Source organism: Centruroides vittatus, unplaced genomic scaffold (genome assembly GCF_030686945.1).
Source record: "Centruroides vittatus isolate TY-2023 unplaced genomic scaffold, ASM3068694v2 contig_1224, whole genome shotgun sequence".
In the NCBI taxonomy this organism is placed as follows: Eukaryota; Metazoa; Arthropoda; class Arachnida; order Scorpiones; family Buthidae; genus Centruroides; species Centruroides vittatus.
In genome coordinates this window covers 262685-276159 of record NW_027120786.1, presented here as the reverse complement: position 1 = coordinate 276159, position 13475 = coordinate 262685, and the positions used below count along the sequence as shown (strand labels likewise).

General features: G+C 31.8%; 1 long non-coding RNA gene across 1 annotated transcript; it reads left to right on the top strand.

Moving 5' to 3' along the window:
* The first annotated feature begins 328 nt into the window (after positions 1-328).
* On the top strand, positions 329-4534 carry LOC136987599 (uncharacterized). Its single transcript, XR_010882631.1, has 3 exons — positions 329-490; positions 4177-4253; positions 4324-4534. It is a non-coding gene; the product is annotated as an uncharacterized lncRNA (long non-coding RNA).
* Positions 4535-13475: the final 8941 nt, after the last annotated feature.

The following is a 13475-nucleotide window of genomic DNA, read 5'->3' as shown; positions in this document are numbered from 1 at the left end:
AAAGTAGAGTATCGTCGAACTCGTCTCGGTCCCCTGAGTTCAGATATATACCCAAACACACGAAATTCCCATAGGGAGTAATCTATAGTATACCCAAAAAAATTTTTGATTTTTTCTGACGTTCGTCGTTATATCTCGAAAACTTACTAAAGGAGAATAATAATTTATATGTCACCGCATTCGGTACGATACTCTAATTGCAAAGGTAGCAAGGATTTCATTATAGATATGCAAATTTGTTTCGTAGACGCGATCGACCCCAGAAAAGCAGAGAAAAAGATATCCAGATTTTACTTCTTGTGGTAATCGTGGTCTGATAAAAAAATAACTGAATTGTATTAATTTTTAAGATTGATGAGTTTTTGATATTTGATTAACAGATTCTTATATTTCAGTCACGTTTCTGCTCCAATCTGGGACTTCCAGCCTCTGTACAGAGGGCAGCCACTCACATTGCTAGAAAAGCGATTGAAACAGACATCGTTCCAGGGTAAGTTATGTATTTATGTTTGGTCTCATTTTGCCTTTTTAATTAAATTTATTTACTATTACTTGCCCGCCATTCCAAAATCCATCCGTAACATTGCCTGTCGCCATTTCTTACGGAACTTACGACCAATTGGGAACTTTATTTGTATCGCAAAAATATCGTGGTTATAGAACCATAAGCGACTAACTATAAATTTTGCAGACTTTCAATAATAAAATAATCGTATTATATTGAACAATTTCTGCTTAAGCCCATAAGCAGATATTTAAAGTTTCAAATGTTTGGATAACATAGAAAATTAGTAGTGTGCAATAGCCAAATTTCCTATTTCTGGTTGGTCCAGTTTTTAAATTCCTATTTCTTGAAAGTTAGTTTTACAGCTACAGTTTATGCCATTATATTATTAGTTTGGTTTGCCCAAGCTGTCAATATGATTACTTTTTAGTTGATATTTTCATGTATTTCAGTTTAGTTTATTAATTCAAATGTAATCCTTGCTCTACCTCTGTTAGAAAATATAAAATGCAGTGTTACACATTGTTGTTCAATACATTATATCAAAGTAAATTTTTCTTGGGCTATTTGGTTACAGAAATAATGCATCTTACATTTTCATTTTAAGTTGTAATTTTTCTGCTAATGACAAATAAGCTGTAAAGTAAAATCAAATGAAAACATCATGTGTGATGTTTCTTTCCATTCATTTTTTTGTTTATACTAAGAAATAAAACGGTCGAACATTAAACTTGTTTTCCTGAATGCTGAAAGGTAAGCATAATATTGGCTGGGAGTGTAAAGCAGCATCAGCTAATAATAATCAATAAAGCTGATCTGGCAATTTATTGGCATACCAACTTTTTTAAAGAAAAATGTTAAGGCAGTGTGATTGCTGTCAGAATATTCAACACTGCTTATAAGATGTCTGACTAATTACCCATGCATAGATATGGATAATGGAAATTTAAATTAAAAATAATATATTATAAAATAATCATTAGCCAAACAATTGTTTTGTAAACACAGACTACCATTGTTAGAAAGATAGATGTTGTTACATTTACAATGTCAATCTTAAAAAGTCTCAGTAGTGTAATTTATGCTGTTTTGCTTTGCCACATCAGAATCGAAAATTTCTGATCTTTATTCCATCACCTTTGGCATTAAAACTGGTAGCACAGTGGACCCCCGATATAACGCGCATGTCGGGCGGGAAACAACACCCGCGTTATAAGGTGAACCACGTTATACTATGGCGACACAATAAATTTACTCAGAACGATTTGTGCTACATACTGCTGAAACATCCCATCAACTACGTTACGTACTGTACATATTATGTATTTTAATAAAAAACCAATTTATTTATTAAGTGCTTTATTAAAATTCACACAACATAGTTATACTTCTTAATAAGTACAGTACATACAGTATATGTATTATTTTATTTACGTACATAAGGTACGCTTGAAAATACAGTACTGTATGTAAAAACAAACACTATCTATAACTTGACTAAAATCTATGTATTCGACATCATTTCAATTAACAAAACATCACTTTAAAAACTGAGTAAATTTTGTTTGTTTGCGTTTTGATAACTTCTGTATCATTTCTCTTTTGAAAGATGCTAATTGAAACAATCTGACACTGTTAATATTTTCTTGTGATTCAGCCCATTTTATAACAGTTACCATGGCTGTTATTGCTTCTTTGGTTGGTGGCGGTATATCAGCTATCTCACTGGAACTTTCATCATCATCATCTGTTTCTTCTTGACAATCTTCGTCACTGAAAATGGATTCGATAATCATTTCATCAGTTATATTCTGACAAATATCTTCTCTAGCGTCCAAATCTAACCAATTAGTCAAAGAATCATTAGTTATGTCTGGCTCATTCAATATTTCCCGGATACGAGAAATTTCAGCCTCAGTGAAGATATTATCTGAAGCTGAATCTGAATGTGTTGTGGTTTGGTCGAGATCAACTTGATAATTAGATGTATTTAATTTTCTCCAACAGTTTCTAATTGTCTCTGATGTGGTTGCCTGCCAGGCAAGTCCAATACTGTAGGACACGTCTTTGAAATCCATTTTTTGTAAAAATATGTTGACGTCAATGTCTGATGCTAATAATGACTTCATCATTTCGCTTCGGTAATTTGTTTTGAAAGCACTAATAATGCCTTGATCTAAGGGTTGTATAAGAGCAGTAGTATTTTTAGAAGATACATTACTTTTATTTTACCATCGTCAGACACAAGGTTATCAGCAGGTGGATGAGCTGGGCAATTATCTAAGAGAAGCAAAGCTTTTGAATCTAGACTCAATCCTCTCAGAAATTTTCGCACAGACGGAACAAAGGAATTGTGAAACCAGTCATGAAATATTTTAGAAGTCATCCAAGCGTTTATGCTGTTTTTATAAACAACTAGCAGAGATTTTATATTGACTGACTTGAAACATTGTGGGTTTTGACTTTTACCTATGAGTGGCGTCAATTTGTTATTACCAGCTTTATTTACACAAAATAAAGCTGTTATCCTTTCCTTATTTAGTTTTAATCCAGATCCTTACCTTTCTTTGCTTAGTTTTAATGTCTTTTGTGGGTTACTTTTTAGATCTAAGGTTTTACTTGGCAACATTCTGTTATATAATGTAGTCTTATCAGTTATAAACTTGTGCATCAGTATACCCTTCTTTCTTAATGGAAATTGTGAACTGTTTGGAAAATTCTGCAGCGCCTTCAATATCACTAGACTTTGCTTCACCATAAATGGAAATTTGGAAGATGCCATGTCGTTTTTGCCAACGCCACAACCAACCGTCAGAAGCCTTAAAATCTCCTTCTGCTTTTAAGCATATATGAAATTTTTCAGCCTGCAACTTTAAAGCAGTTTCAGATACGGAAATACCTTCACTTCTTTTTGCACAAACCATGCATAGAGGCAATCGACAACATTTTGATTTTTTCCAAGTCTTGTCTTTTTTCGAGTAAGCCCAGCATCTTGGTCAAGCTTATCAACAAATGATTTGTTTTGTCTCCTCTGCCATCCAACCCCTTACAGTTGCTTCAGATATGCTTCAGATATGCTCTTCTTATGTTTGCTTTCGGAACTCCGCTCTTTACTTTAGCAATAATGTCAAGCTTTTCTTTCACACTGTAAGGTTTTCTTTTACTCATCATGCATACAATAATTAAACACTATTCAAAATATATGCAGGAACTCAATACATACACAATTACTCAGTACGCAGTAACAATAAAATGCGCTACTCACTAACGCCTCACGGACCTGTATAAACGTGTTTGAGCTTATGGCGTCGTGAACATCGCCCGCGCTATAACCGAGTGCGCGGTATAGCAAGCAGCGCTATAACGAGGGTCCACTTTAATTTTATATTTTAGTCTATAGTTTCGACGTAAGTACTTTAGTTTTTACTTAATAATCATCATCTTATATAAGACTTTTATATCAAGAAGTTTCTGTAACTTAACCAGGTCCTTAATTGCCAAAAGTCTGTAATTACTGTTTATAAATTTGGACTCATCTGATTCATTTAGAAATCACTCCAAATTTATCTATTATATTTAAAATTGTAAATATTATAAATATATTTATATTTGGAATTAAATTTATATCCAAACAAGCTTTCCTCTCAACAGTTGTGTGTGTGCTTTTTTAGACGCAGTCCCATTTCTGTAGCGGCGGCGGCCATCTACCTGGCCAGTCAGGCCTCTGGAGACAAGAAGACTCAAAAAGGTAATTATTTTTTTTTCTTTCAAATTAAGAAAAAGAAACAGAAACAACTTTTGTATTTTTTATTCTTTAGAAATTGGTGACGTTGCTGGAGTGGCTGCAATTACCATTCGTCAGTCTTACAAATTGATGTATCCTCGGGCTGCTGATCTCTTACCAAAAGACTTCAGATTTCATACACCCATTGAACAATTACCTAAAGCATGAGACTACGTGTATGATATATAGATATAATAATTAATAATAAATTTTTTTGAAGTATAAAAAACATATAATACCTTGCTTTACTGTTGAGCGTTTCTTGATTTTTACTTGATATATACTTACTGTAATTACAAAATAATGCGATATTTTAAATCTTACAGTCTGTGATATATATATATATATACATATAATATAATTTCTCTACAGTTTCGTTTTATTTGTTATTTTTTCAAAACAAAGAAAACATTTACGATTTTTTATTTTTTTAGTATTGTTTTAATTTTTGGTACACTACTCTTTTAAACATCAAATAAAATAATATCTTTTCAACATACTGAAGACTTTTATAATTTCAACAGAAAGTAACACTGCCGTTCTGCTAATTTTATGTCATATTAACAATTTTTTCTATAATAAATCATCATTATATAATTTTGTATTGTCTATTGTTTATATATAATATATAATTCAGCGTTTATTGCTACAATAAACAATATATTAATGTTCAATGATCCCAATATTTTATTATTAAATATATTGTGCAATTATATTAAACGAATGCACTGTACAGAACAGTGGCGTGCCGTGACATTTGATGATAGGAAAGCTGTGTTTCTGTAAAAAGCCGACATCCAGGGGCAATCACAGTTAATTGTGCGTTAGTAACGGTCTAGGGTCCATTCGTACGTGCGAGGTGGCGGAAGAGAAAGACAAGTATCTGACAAAAACCGTTTATTTTAATATAAAATAAACATGCACTATGTACAAAATAGTTTGCTTTAGGACAATCAGCCGTTCGGACGTCCTGGGCGTCGATGTAGTTATTTGATAGTCGATCGAAGGTGGCCCTGGGACATTGGCGTTGACAAGTCTGTAAGGCACGGGGAGATTTTTTCCATTGGCGTCGGGGACACGGTCTAAGTCCGAAGTGGCACGGGTTGCGGGTTGGCACAATAGACGAGAAATTGTTCTTTTATTGCGCGTTGACACACGGCGTTTTGGTTATTCGGAACGTTAAACGAGCGCCAGGCCTCCTCGATTGTCGGAGATTATATCAATCTCTGTTCTTTCTTTCATCCATTTTGATTGGTCGTTCTTTCTCAATCACGCTTCCCGAGTGGTTGGTCCCTGGTTACTAAACGTAAGGAGACACTTACTTGGAGCGCGAGAAAAGTCAAAATCGAAGACGAATTCGATTTTCCACCGATCATAGGACGACTTCCTTTCGCGATTTATGGTTTCTGCCCGGCAGTTTGATATAAACAATGGGTGTCCGACTACAAACGACTTTTACCTATGTTTTTTTAAAGTAGTAAATTTTTCTGTAAAATAACAGTTTTTTCGCGTTTTTCGTGACGGGTCAGACCTGTCCGGAACCTCACGTTTCCATAAAAGTTTTAAACAAATACTGGAAATAACAAAAATAAACAATTTATGTATTTTAGTTCTAAAATACAAATAATACATACATAATACAAATTGATATGATACAAACAATAATAGAAAAACTTGTTTTTTTAATTTTTTATAAACTAATTCTATTCGGCGAGTTTTTCCACAAAGTCGTTAGTTACTTTATCATAAAAGTCGCTGGTCGTCGACTCCATCAACGTATTTGAAAGCTCTTTTTCTATCGAAAGCAACGCTAGCGACCACAATTTTTCCTCTGACCGAGTGGACGTTCCTGGCCAATGTATGAATTTGCTTCGTGGTCGAAAAACTGCGCTCAGCAGACCCACTGGTAGATGGTACCGTAAAAATTAATGACATTAAATCATATAATTCTTTCAGTACGTCTTTGTTCGAATCGTCATTAATTATAATACTATTTATGTCTAAGAGTTACTTGTCAATATTGTCCGGACACGAATATAAATATTGCGATTCGCTACGTAATTTAGATAAATCAAAAAATTTCGCATAAAATTTATTTAATTTAAATAATTAAAACACGCTTGGAAAAATTGTTTTTCATAATATTAAAATCATTAACATATTATTACGAATTTAGTCTCTGTAATCCAAAAAGTTATTGGTAGACCAATCTCACAGCAATATCATTGGCAAATTGATTTTATTTAGAATTACATCATATGCATTTCGGGTTGGTCTAATTTATTCCAACCCCTCTTCAGTGCTAAAACAAGAAAATTTTTTAGAACACGACATCAATGTATGACGACAACTAGTTTTAAAAAGGAGAGAACTTACAATAAACGTTGGTGTAAATTACAACATTATATTTATATGGGTTGGAGGACACCCCTTCCTCACATTGACTGCTATCCTAAAATTACAACTTTTTGTATATATCTTATTAATGTATGGCTAATTTAAATAAAAATTGCAAACAACACCTATACTCACAAATTAAAAAATTGTTTTCACCACAGATGTATAATAAACACTCTAAAAACAACAAATGATTAAATAAACTGGCAAACAAATGTATAGGTATAATGCATTCACGAAGCATAAATTACTTTAACAAATTAACCACACTATTAGTTCATGTATACCACATTGAATTCTATTACAATAGTAATCACGTGACGACTTCCTATTACAGTAGAGCATCGATTATCCGACTTAATTGGGGACTGGGGTTGGTCGGATAACCGAAAAGTATGAAAAAATACATTATTAGTATAGTGTATTAGGCCTGGTTTAAATACTAGCCTCCCTTTCATGGTCGAGCCGTGTTGCCAGCTAAAACATGCAAAAATTTAACAAAAATAATATTAAAGTAGCCAAGACATAGCCAAATATTGTAGCGCCACATCACTAGCGGACATTTGAATTTGCCGACTAGAACGCGGTCGGTTAACCGATAAGTCGGTTAATCGGGGGTCGGATAATCGATGCTCTACTGTACTTATTAATTTATTTTAGCGCCATCTATTACATTGTACCAGTGGTAATCAATTTCTATACATTTCGAATTATTAATTAAATTATTATTTTTTTGATTTCTTATTTCTATATGTTCTTTGAATTTTCTTTTATACATGTCTTTTTCAACATGCAAAATTTTAATATTATTTCGATTAATGTTACAATTATTATTATTGTGGTTAAACCATGGAGAATTACTGTACTTGAGTCGGATGGCAGATTCATGTTCTTTGAATCTTACTTCTAACACACTCCAGGTTTCACCAATATACACACACGGATTATGACAATTACATTCAAGTTTATATACAACACCAGCTTTTTTTAAAAAAATCTAACTTATTATTACTACTATTATTAATATATCTACAAATATTTTGTGAAAGTTTATTAGTCAAGGATGAGGCCAAACAAATGTTATGATTATTAATACTATTATTACAATTCTCAAAAGATATTTTTAACATATGGAAACCTTTTATATGTTTTGTCAGCTTTAAACTTAGTATTATACCTATTCTTTAAATAATATGTTTTCCATTTTGTAAGAATGAATTTCGGATAATCGTTCATTATAAATATTAAACTCAAAGAATTGGAAACAAAATTTATGTTATAATCATCAGATATTCTTGTATATATGTTTTTTAATTCAATAAGGTAAGAATTCTTTTTAATGTAATCAGGGATATATGAATGATAATTAATAGTTTTGTTAACGTTACATGATTTTGTAAGTTATAAAATCAAATTTTTTAGGGTTGTTAACTATGGTAATATCTAAATAATTAATTTTCGTATTCGTTTCCTCTTCAATGTCAAACTGTATATCCCTGTATGTATTATTTATTGAATTATATATGGTTTCTTTATTAGTCAAGTTTCCATTATATACTATCAGATAGTCATCCACAAACCTCATTATTAACTTTATGCCCCAAATTTCACTAATTTGTGTATCGATATCAATCATGACCAATTCAGCTAATTTTGGCTCCATCTCTGACCCCATGTTGATACCATCTTTCTGTCTATAAAACATGCCATCAACCTCAAAATAATTATTTTTGTAAGCAAATTTTATTAAATTTATCAAATTCTTATGGATACTAAGATCTTTTAAACTGTTTTCTATCAAAATCCAATTTATGCTAAGATACATATTTTTTATGTCTAAACTCATTAATCTGAATTCTGAATTCTCCTTTTTTAATTTCCGTAATCTATTAATAACGGTATCCGTATTTTTTATACTGTAGACTGAATTATCAATATTATTTCAAAGCATCATTTTCGGCATATTTTGCTTTTTTATAACTAAAACATCAAAATATGCCGAAAAGGATGCTTTCGCTTTTCCATATTTGATGGGTCACCGAAAACAAACAATTCTACAGAATCAAACAAAATTTTTTACAAATAAGCCTTAAAATGTCAGCTGTCGAAGTATATAATGAAAATGTGGTTTAAAATAAAATTGGCTGGTAAAAATACATGTAATTCCTCTAGTAATAAAAAAACGAAATTGCTTTCCGAACAACCCAATACTTAGTTACTGTCTATTACAAAAACTATTGTTGTTACTTTAAATATGTAAGGGGTTATAAAGCGATTTTTAATCGTAATATGAGAATTCAGTGTTTTAGTTTTACACTTTTTAATCTTGTTTTATGGCGAATAATTTCATCTGCGTGATCGAACTCTGTCATAAAATACATACAGCGCATAATATCCTTGTGTACTTCAAGTAATACAGTATCGAATAATATTTCGAAACTGTCTTTTGATTGAATTTAGTTTAGAATGATTGATATATTAATAATTTATGAATTTTGTTATTACAATTGTTGAATATTTCTGTGGAATATGTTTATATTATTTTGTAAGATTATGTATACTTATGTTTCTGTTTTTTTGTTCTATCCCCACATCAGGGTCTTTTGTACCAGAATGCTAAATAAATAAATAAATATTTCAAAACTGTTTCACACTTGATCTCTTCTGGTTCCTTACAAAGCTTAATTTACTTCTGACGCCTGTGGGTAGCACTTTCTTAAATAATTTATAACGGTAACAAAAACATTGTTAGCGTGTTAAGGTTAAATATAAAAATTCCATAAAGTTCTCGAAGGATTTTGCACACTCACATTTTATATTAAATGGGTCGTGTCGAAACCATGTGTGCCGTTCAACATTAAATCGTTCACTTTATTCATCAAACAACAAAATTTATATTTTTAAATTAAATATTAATTCCGTACCAACAATGGCTGGGCAAGCGATCTTTGTCTAGTGACGCCGAAAGAATGAAATGTATAAATATTGAAAATAATTTACGTATTTAATTCTCAAGAAAACTCAAAACATATCTAATTTTTGCAGTGTCATTATGAACAGTAGAACAAGTACGAACGATGAATTTCCATCACTATTGTTAATTGTCTACTTGGACTTTACTTATTAACAGGACTTTATACTGGTGTTTAAAGGTTGGCACAGTAATGAAAGTAATGAGTCCGAAAAGAAAAATGAAATTATAACAGAATTAATACAAGGAGGTGGATATAAATTATTAGGAAATGACCCAAGAAAAAGTATGCAAAAGGACTTAAACAAAGAATTAGAAGATATAAAAAAACGCAATCTGATAACCGATGAAGAACTTAAAAAAATTAAAAGTGAAAACAATCGTATACCTAAATTTAATATTAGGGTAAAAACGCATAAAAATCCAGTTAAGTACAGACCGTTAACTGATGTTAAAAATTATGTGTATTACAATTTAAAAAAATTTTTAAAAAATAAGCTTGATACGTTAGAAATTTCTGATTATAGTTTTAAAAATGTTGATTTCTTATTAAATAGATTAAAACACGATAATATTATAATTAATAAACATAGGAAATTGTTATCTTTAGATGTAAAAAGTATGTACCCTAGTATAACAAAAAGGAACATTGAAAAATCTTTACAGAAAATTAACGCACCAAATTGGATTATAAAATTGTGTTTGTTAGTAATGGAAAACAATCATTTCAAGTATGGTGATAACTTTTATAGTCAAACTGAAGAGATACTAATAGGAACATGCATAGGCCCAAGACTTGCCGAAATCTTTATGATAGACATAGATAAAAAAAAAATTAAAGCTATAAAAGGAATAATATTTTATAATAGGTATGTAGACGATTGTATTATTTTATTTGACTAGTGAAGATATAATTTTAAAACAGGCAAACTCAATAGAAACAAACATACAATTTGAGGCCGAAAAAGAATGTAATAATAGTTTAAATTACTTAGATATAACCATCAATAGAACTGACAGTAAATTAGAATTCAAAAAATTTATAAAACCTATGCAAATTCCAAAAGAACTACATTACAAAACCATTGTTCCTTAAGCTATGAAATTTAACATTTTTAAAATGTACATAGAAAAAATTAAAAACAACTAGTAAATTAGAAAATCAAGAAATAGAAATAGAACAAGTCATTAAAATGTTCTTACTGAATAGTTACCCCCAAAAAAAACATTAGAAAAATGGTTAAACTGGACTACTAATAATGGTAATAAAAATAGAAATTTTGAAAAAGATAAAAAATGTGTAAATTTGATGTTGTACCTAAGATATTTGAAAGAGTTAAAAATATACTAAACGGAAAAGCGAATTTAATACCCGAAAAAAATAATTTATTTAAAAGATATTTATATCATAGGTCAGATAAAAAATTAGATTTAATGGAAGAAAAAGAAATTGTGTATTCATTCAATTGCAGTTGTGATCCGGCCAAAACTTATATAGGAGAAACAAAAAGAAAATTAAGCACAAGAATGAAAGCGCACATACGTGCAATAAGGAGTAATTATGCAAATTCTGCAGTCGCAGAACACTGCAATAGTTATGGGTGCCAAATCGACAAAAATACTATAAAAATTAAGAAAAAAGAATCGAATAATCACAAACGTCAATTATACGAACATTTAAACATAAAGAAAAAAAATAGAACAAACAATAATTTAGGTCGTATAAACCACCAATCCTGGAGCACCATACTCGGTGACGTTTATAAAAAAGCATAATGTGAAAATAGTTAATAGGCCACTCTTTAACTCCGACGGAAATACGGAGGCTCAACCGGGACAACATAGTGTTCATCCTCATGAAAGCCCTCCGGCTCAAGGGGAGGGACCACCTCCGTCCGTTTTCCCCTTGGCGTTACCATCTTGCCTCCTCGCGAAGCGCGGAGTCGCTACTGGCGAGGTTGACGACTAACACGGCTCCATTGCAATAATTTCTTCATTCTCGGAAATTAAACCTTTCACCGGACTGCCAGCATTGCGGTTCGGAGGAATCCCCCGAACTCTTTTGGCTGGCATGTCCAGAGTACGAAGAGGCCCGTAGGGAATTGGGCCACGCGCTTTCTTTGGATCTACAAGTGATCCGTAATCTAGACCAACTTTACTGGCCGAACGCAGGCATTAACCCTCGCATCCATATTTTATCCCTAGAGAGGTACTGTACATTCACAGAACTGGCCGCTTCGCCTAGTCGCTAGGCGGCGCGTCAGAGGAGAAGCCGACAACGGCCATAACCTCCAATATAAACCCAGGAAGAAGAAGAAGAAAAATAGTTAATTGACTCTTCTTATAATGCTTTTGAATGGTGACAAAGGAAGCCTTCATGTGAGTTTTTTTAATAAAATTTTACATGATATTGTTAGATTTTAATAATTACAGTCTTTATTTATTTTACTTATTTAATTTTTATTATACAGTGAAATGTTAAATAATTGTAAAGCAAGAAATATTATCTTGTACTCGGGATTGGAATATGTATTTACAGTAAGTTTTAAAATTGTATTTTACTGCTGAGAAATTTTAAGATATACAGTAACTTATTTGTTTTGTTATTGTTACTTTTTTACTGTTTGGTAGTAATACTGCTGATAAGGGGCATGCTAGCCCGAAACACGTATAATATGTGTACAGAAATTATTACTACAGGTGATATAATAAAGAAATTTTGTTTTTTCCTGAACTAACTTTCATTACTGTGCCAACATTTAAACACCAGTATAAAGTCCTATTAATAAGTAAAGTCCAAGTAGACAATTAACAATAATAATAGAATTAAGGACAAAGGCTTTTACAATTTCCATCATCTTCGCTATTCCGAAGCGAAGTTGGATATATATTAGGAAATATGATCGACGTAGTTCAACCTATCCTTCAATATTTAGGAGACGACGAGTGTATGTTTTGTGGAAGGATATAGTCAGACAGAACATGGCAAAAAGAGTGAGACTCGTTAATAACGTAAAATTATCAATAGGTGCATTCTTAAAGTAATTATTTGTATTTAATATTTAAAATGCCCGTTCTTATAATAAATTTTCCTGGAATGTGACTATGGACTCCATTCTTCATCCGTCCGTTTTGTATTCTCGAATTAAAATAAACAACGACGAACACCTCGTAGCAGAAATTCACAGGAAGGATATGCTAACATGTCATAGGTGTCTGAACGCAAGATATGAGTCTTGTAAATCAATGCGTGGTAAGTATACATCAATTAGGTACGAAGTTTTTCTATTTATTTATAAATTTTCTGAAAATTTTAATTATTGCTTTTTACAGGACGAGAGTATATAGAAAAAATATTTAAGTATTTGTATACATTCACAAGCGTAGCGATAATTCCACCCTATCGAGGCTTTCGATTGCATCGTGTTCAATTCAGTTCTATAGAACTTGAAAAGTACACAGCAAATGGAATGAAGAATTGGTCAGATATCATACATATATCTAAATATCAATTAAAGTGCGTTTTGTGGTTTGTGGAAGGGAGTGTGGAGAAATTCTGGAAAATTACGCGATCGTATGCTACAGCTGGAATATCTGGCTTTCGTACAAGCCCAGCAAAATACAAAGGATTGGCTTTTGCGGGGGACGGTGTCCATGCTCTGTCCTACGTGTTTTCGCGAAAGCCAAGTTTAACTAAAAATGCCTTAGCGGAGCAATCGGACAGAATTTTTATAACAATAAAACTGCACCACGAAATCGATCCAACCAAATGTTTGTTTCATGTTTTCTTCGCACTCGTGCAAATGTCACATGAAATA